The sequence below is a fragment of the Pangasianodon hypophthalmus genome, chromosome 9 (genome assembly GCF_027358585.1).
Source record: "Pangasianodon hypophthalmus isolate fPanHyp1 chromosome 9, fPanHyp1.pri, whole genome shotgun sequence".
In the NCBI taxonomy this organism is placed as follows: Eukaryota; Metazoa; Chordata; class Actinopteri; order Siluriformes; family Pangasiidae; genus Pangasianodon; species Pangasianodon hypophthalmus.
Window position 1 is genome coordinate 29,037,222 of NC_069718.1, and position 6,566 is coordinate 29,043,787.

General features: G+C 40.2%; 1 protein-coding gene across 3 annotated transcripts in view; it reads right to left on the reverse strand.

The window, feature by feature from the left end:
- The window catches only part of LOC128318898 (NACHT, LRR and PYD domains-containing protein 4E-like), a 55,191-nt gene that overhangs the window by 42,700 nt on the left and 5,925 nt on the right, over positions 1-6,566 (reverse strand). The window lies entirely within an intron of this gene.

Here is a 6,566-nt window from a genome sequence, read left to right on the forward strand (position 1 = left end):
CTAAAATAAATCTGATCAAATATTATTAGGTGGCTGTCGTTGTCATCAGTAAATAACAGTTTCTTGATTTGGAAAGACATTGTTGTTTTGAAAAACAGTTAGATTTTTTACTCAGTCACATTAGATAGAAGACAGAAAACTTTCCATAAAGTTCCACAGGATGTCTGGTTCAGGAGTTGAATAAAATTTATATAATAATAACAAACCAACCAACCAAATAAATAAATAAATGTGTTATAATTTGTAAAAAAAAAAATGTTTTCTATTTTCAGCAGATCTGACTTTTTTCACTGTTTTTCAGGGCATAGTGATAGGGTTCATGCAAAAAACCCTCTGGTATAGACCATGCCCAGTTCTGGTCTAAATCCAAATACAAAAACAGTTATGAATATTTTGAGAACTAAACAGATACAGATAATAGCATTGTGTTACACCTCGAGCAGAGACACAAGATCTAAACAGCTATAATTACAATTCATAAGCATAGTTTTTAAAATTTACAGCTACATAAAAACATACACTCATTTCTGTATGTAAAATTTGGTGATAAAGTGAAAATCTGACCTCTGTGTGTGTGTGTGTGTGTGTGTGTGTGTGTGTGTGTGTGTGTATATACACCTCAGTATCTCCAGTGTACAGTGTGGATTCTCCAGTCCAGCAGAGAGCAGCTTCACTCCTGAATCCTGCAGTTTATTCTCACTCAGGTTCAGTTCTCTCAGACTGGAGGAGTTTGAGCTGAGAACTGAGGACAGAACTCTACAGCTTTCCTCTGTCAGATTACACTCACACAGCCTGGAAGAGAAATGATGAAAGATCTGAACACTGATCTTGAACACACAAACACAGCCATAATACAGCTAAAGTTTAACATGTAACAGAAATGTCACTGTGTTTCTCTCACACACACAAATCAGAGGACAGGACGCCACATCAGCATATTTACAGGAGCAGGGACGTCTTTCTGCACTCCACTCTCTCAGCTACAATTTATTATAAGACCATTAGGTCATGTACATAACACACACACGTGAGAGTGAGCAGCCTACAAACAATACACTCTGATCTGTGTTCAAGTTTCTACAACCAACACTGCAGATATAGTGCATTTTATTACAGAAAATAAAGAATTATAGAACTGTACACTACCAGTTAATATCATGACAATACTAGTCATACTTTACAGTGAGGTCAGTTTAGAGAGAAAAAGCTAACACCCTGGTATAACGATCACACACACACCTTAAAACAGACCACTCGAAAATTAGAACGTAAGTGGCATCCAACTAAATTGGTAGTATTTCAAATAGCATGGAAGGAGAGCCTTCTGAGCTATAGAAAAGCTCTAAGATCATTGTATCTCTCCACCCTAATTGAAGATAACAAAAATAATCTTAGATTATTACTTAATACTGTAGCAAAATTGACTAGAGATAAGACCATTATAGAAACATGCACACAATCATTATATAGCAGTATAGCATGATTTTTTTCAATGATAAAACTTAAAATATCAGGCAAAAAATTCAGACTATTAATTTAAAACCAGACAGTTTCATAACTAACCCTATAGATAATAAAATAATGATATCAGGTCAACGATTAGAATGTTTTACTCCCCTTCAAGAGGCTGAACTAATTTCACTAATTTCATCATCAAAATCATCAATCTGTGTACTAGGTCCCTTACCTACATGTTTCTTCCAACAGATAATTCCTGAAACAATCAAACCTCTTCTAAAGGTAATCAATTCTTCCCTTAGCAATGGCTATGTACCTAAATCTTTTAACTAGAGGTTATCAAACCCCTGATTAAAAAACCTAACATCGACCCCTGTCAGCTGTTTAATTATAGGCAAATATCAAACCTCCCCTTTATCTCCAAGATCCTATAAAGGTTTGTAGCACAGCAGCTATGCTCTTACTTACATAGGAATAACATTCACAAAATGTATCTTTCAGGATTTAGGCCTCATCATAGCACAGAGACAGCACTGGTTAAAGTGATAAATGACCTACTACTGGCCTCTGATCAGGGTTGTGTCTCCTTGCTTGTGTTGCTTGACCTTAGTGCAGCTTTTGATACCATTAATCATGCTATTCTCCTCGATAGACTAGAAAATGTTGTAGGAGTTAAGGAAATGGCCCCCTCCTGGCTCAGGTCTTATTTGACTGATCATTATCAGTTTGGAGATGTAAATGGTGACTTCTCTACGCTTAGTAAGGTAGAGTTTGGTGTTCTGCAAGGCTCTGTTTTAGGCCCACTGCTCTTTTCTTTATATATGCTACCTCTGGGAAAAATTATTGGTAAACAATGTATTAGCTTCCACTGTTATGACGCTGGATGCTTATTACCTTTTTCTCACTTAATTTTGACAAGACAGAAGTACTTGTACTAGAACCACATGCAGTAAGCTTTCTGATTACATAACTCTGGATGGTCTTTCTGTTTCATCATGTGCAGCAGTAAAAGACCTTGGTGTGATTATTGATTCCAGTCTTTCATTTGAAGCTCATGCAGATAATATTACTTTCATCTCAGAAATATTGCTAAGATAAGAAATATAATGTCACTACAAGATGCAAAAAAATTTGTTCATGCTTTTGTTACCTCTAGGTTGGATTATTGTAATGCCTTGCTGTCTGGATGTTCCAGTAGATGCATAAACAAGCTCCAGTTAGTCCAGACTTCAGCAGTGAGAGTCCTTACTAGCACCAGAAGATATGACCACATCACCCCTATCTTAACCACACTGCATTGGCTCCCAATCAAATCTTGTATTGATTATAAACTACTACTATTTCCCTTTAAAGCACTGAATGGTTTCGCGCCCCAGTACCTGAGCAAATTTTTGGTCTTTTATGATCCTCCACCCCATCTTTGATCAAAAGGTGCAGGCTATTTGTTGGTACCTCGAATAGTGCGAGCTACAGCTGGGGGTAGAACTTTCTTACAAAGCCCCACAGTTATGGCACAGCCTTCCTATTAGTGTTCGGGGCTCAGATACAATCTCAGTGTTTAAGTCTAGGCTGAAAACATATTTGTTTAGTTAAGCCTTTTGTGAATAGTTTTTTCTTAGGTAAAGGAGCAGATCTGGAGGGTTCACGGGCATTGAATGTTGTGGTGAACTGGGATGTTTGGATGCTGTCGCACCCAAACCCCCCCCCCCCCCCCCCCCCACACGCATTCACTCAGGTTTGTTGACAGTGGAGTGGCTGGAGCTTTATGTCCCAGGGTGCCCTCATGTCTGTGTTACCTTCTGGCTCTCCCTTTTAGTTATGCTGTCATAGCTAGTTTTGCCGGATTTCCTGCTTTCACTCTGCACACAAAGTACACTGTCCTTAACCAATTCGGGACAAAAGCTTACACATATCTCTTCCACATATGCTCGCTCTCTCTCTCTCACTATTGAGCTACACATGCTACTCCTGAGATGGAAGTGATCCTGACCCCTTCTGCTCTCCGGACATGCCTGATCCATCCTGATGCCCTACTTCTGGTTGGAGTTCTCATTGGTTGAGATCGCTCACTGCTGCTGGTGGTGCCCCCACATGGATGGCCTTAGATCATTGGGATTGCTGGGGATGGTTCCACTTTGGGGCCGTGGAAATGGCTTGGGGATCTCATATGGGGAGTTGTACTGTGATGGCTTGGGATTGCAATTGCTGTGGTGGCTTTAGGGCTGCAGTTGCCATGGCAGCTTTGTACCCAGGACTCCATCAGGGGACAGTGGATAGGTTTAACAAACCGGACTTCTTTTCAAAACCGTGATGAATTTACTGGTTGCACAACTGTATTATTGTCACCCAGATGAGGATGGGTTCCCTTTTGAGTCTGGTTCCTCTCAAGGTTTCTTCCTCATATCGTCTCAGGGAGTTTTTCCTTGCCAAAGTCGCCTCTGGCTTGCTCATTAGGAATAAATTCACATATGTACAATTTATTTTGGTTTAATTTAATTTGAATCTATTCATTTCTGTAAAGCTGCTTTGTGACAATGTCCATTGATAAAAGTGCTATATAAAAAAATAAAATTTAATTGAGGTCAATAAGCCAATTTCTCTGATGTTATCTGTCCTGACATGTGTGCCATGTTCAGCTTTATAACAGATTCTGATAGCGTGTCCAGTGAATGTTACATTCCAGAAAGATCAGAAACAAACACAAACGCTAAAGTAAATCTGATCAAACATTATTAGTTGGCTGTTGTTGTCAACGGTAAATCCCCTTCATCACCACTATCATCAATGGCTCCATAACATCTGGTCGTGTACCAACCTCATTCAAGAGAGCAAGGGTTATTCTCATCCTGAAGAAACCCACTCTGGATCCCTCTGGCATCAGCAACTACTGACGAGTATCACTTCTCTCTTTTCTTTCTAAAGCCCTTGAACAAACTGTCTACAATCGACTGTCTCTCACAGAACAACCTCCAAGATCCTAACCAGTCTGGCTTCAAAGTGGCACATTCCACAGAGACTGCCCTTTTGGCCGTCACTGAGAAGTTACATGCTGCTAGATCAGCCAAACTGTCTTCAGTCCTCATCCTCCTTGACCTTTAAGCAGCATTTGACACAGTGAACCACACGACTCTCTTGTCCACCCTGATGAGTCTAGGAATTCGTGGTGCAGCATGGCAAAGGTTTGCTTCCTACTTAGAAGGTCGGTCATATTAGGTGACATGGATACATCTGCTCCCTGCAGACTCTCCACTTCTGTTCTCCCCCTATACTCGATCTCTTGGTGAAGTCATATCCTCACATGGGTTTTCATACCACTGCTATGCGGATGACACTCAACTCATCCTCTCCTTCCCTCCCTTAGACACTCATGTTTCTGCTCGGATATCAGCATGTCTGGCAGACATCTCATCATGGATGAAAGCTCATCAACTGAAACTTAATAGCAGCAAGACTGAACTGCTGTTCCTCCCAGGGGATTCACCCCCATGTCAGGATCTTGCGATCTCCCAGGAAAACTCTCTGATCTCGTCTTCAGTTACTGCACGCAACCTTGGGGTGATCATGGACAATCAACTGTCCTTTTCCTCTCACATTGCTAATCTGACACGCTCAAGCTAATTTCTCCTTTGTAACATCAGAAGGGTTCGTCCATTTCTTTCCACACAGGCCACACAGGTGCTAGTTCAGTCCCTTGTCATTTCAAGACTGGACTGCCGCAACTCACTCCTGGCAGGTCTGCCTCTGAGCGCCATTTGTCCTCTGCAACTGATCCAAAATGCAGCTGAATGACTGGTTTTCAACCTTCCTAAGTTCTCCCACACCACCCCATTGCTACACTCCCTGCATTGGCTTCCTGTAGCTGCCCGCATCAGATTTAAAACACTGATGCTTGCCTACATAGTTTGGACCAGCACCCACTTATCTTAAAGCACATATCACATCCCGCATGACACCACACTCCCTCCGATCTTCTAGCACTGCTCAACTGGTCCCACCATCTCTCAGGTACAAGGAGGCATGCATCGAGACTCATCTCTGTTCTGGCACCTAGGTGGTGGAATGAACTTCCCCTAGATGTCTGAACAGCTGAGTCACCGGCAGTCTTCAAACGACATCTAAAGACGTACCTCTTCCTAAAGTAATTAAATTAGCACTTATTATAAAAAAAACGTTGTAGTGTCTGAGCACTTGTTACTATACTACCTCCCCAACAGAGTTTTTTGGACTGATGGTATTCTTAGTTTATGATCTAGCAAACCAGTATCAGAATGTATTTATTGACAGAGACTTCAAAGCACTTTTGTAAGTCGCTCTGGTTAAGGGTGTCTGCCAAATGCCATAAATGTAAATGGTAAATAACAGTTTCTTGATTTGGGAAAGACGTTGTTCTGAAACATAGTTAGCTTTTTTACTCAGTCACATTAGATAGAAGATATAGAAAGCTTTCCAGAACGTTCCACAGGATGTCTGATTCAGGATTTGAATAAAAGTTACATAAATAAATAAAGAAAGAAAGAAAGAAAGAAAGAAAGGTTTTGTAATTTGTGAATAACATGTTTTGTTTTTGCAGCAGCCCTGATTTTTTCAATGTTTCTCAGGGCAAAGTGATAGGGTTACAAATAATTTGAGCACTAAACAGATACAGATAATAGCATTGTGTTACACCTCTAGCAGAGACACAAGATCTAAACAGCTATAATTACAGTTCATAAATACAGCTTTTATTTCTTATTAATATAGAATTAATCTAAAAAGTAAATCTTATTCTCATGAACACATTTCAGTTTCTTAAAAATATTTAAATCATATTCTAAAATTTACAGCTACATAAAAACACAATCATTTCTGTATGTAAAATTTGGTGATAAAGTGATAATCTAATCTGTGTGTGTGTGTGTGTGTGTGTACCTCAGTATCTCCAGTGTGCAGTGTGGATCCTCCAGTCCAGCAGAGAGCAGCTTCACTCCTGAATCCTGCAGTTTATTGTGACACAGATCCAGTTCTCTCAGACTGGAGGAGTTTGAGCTGAGAACTGAGGACAGAACTCTACAGCTTTCCTCTGTCAGATTACACCCATACAAACTGGAAGAGAAATGATGAAATGATAA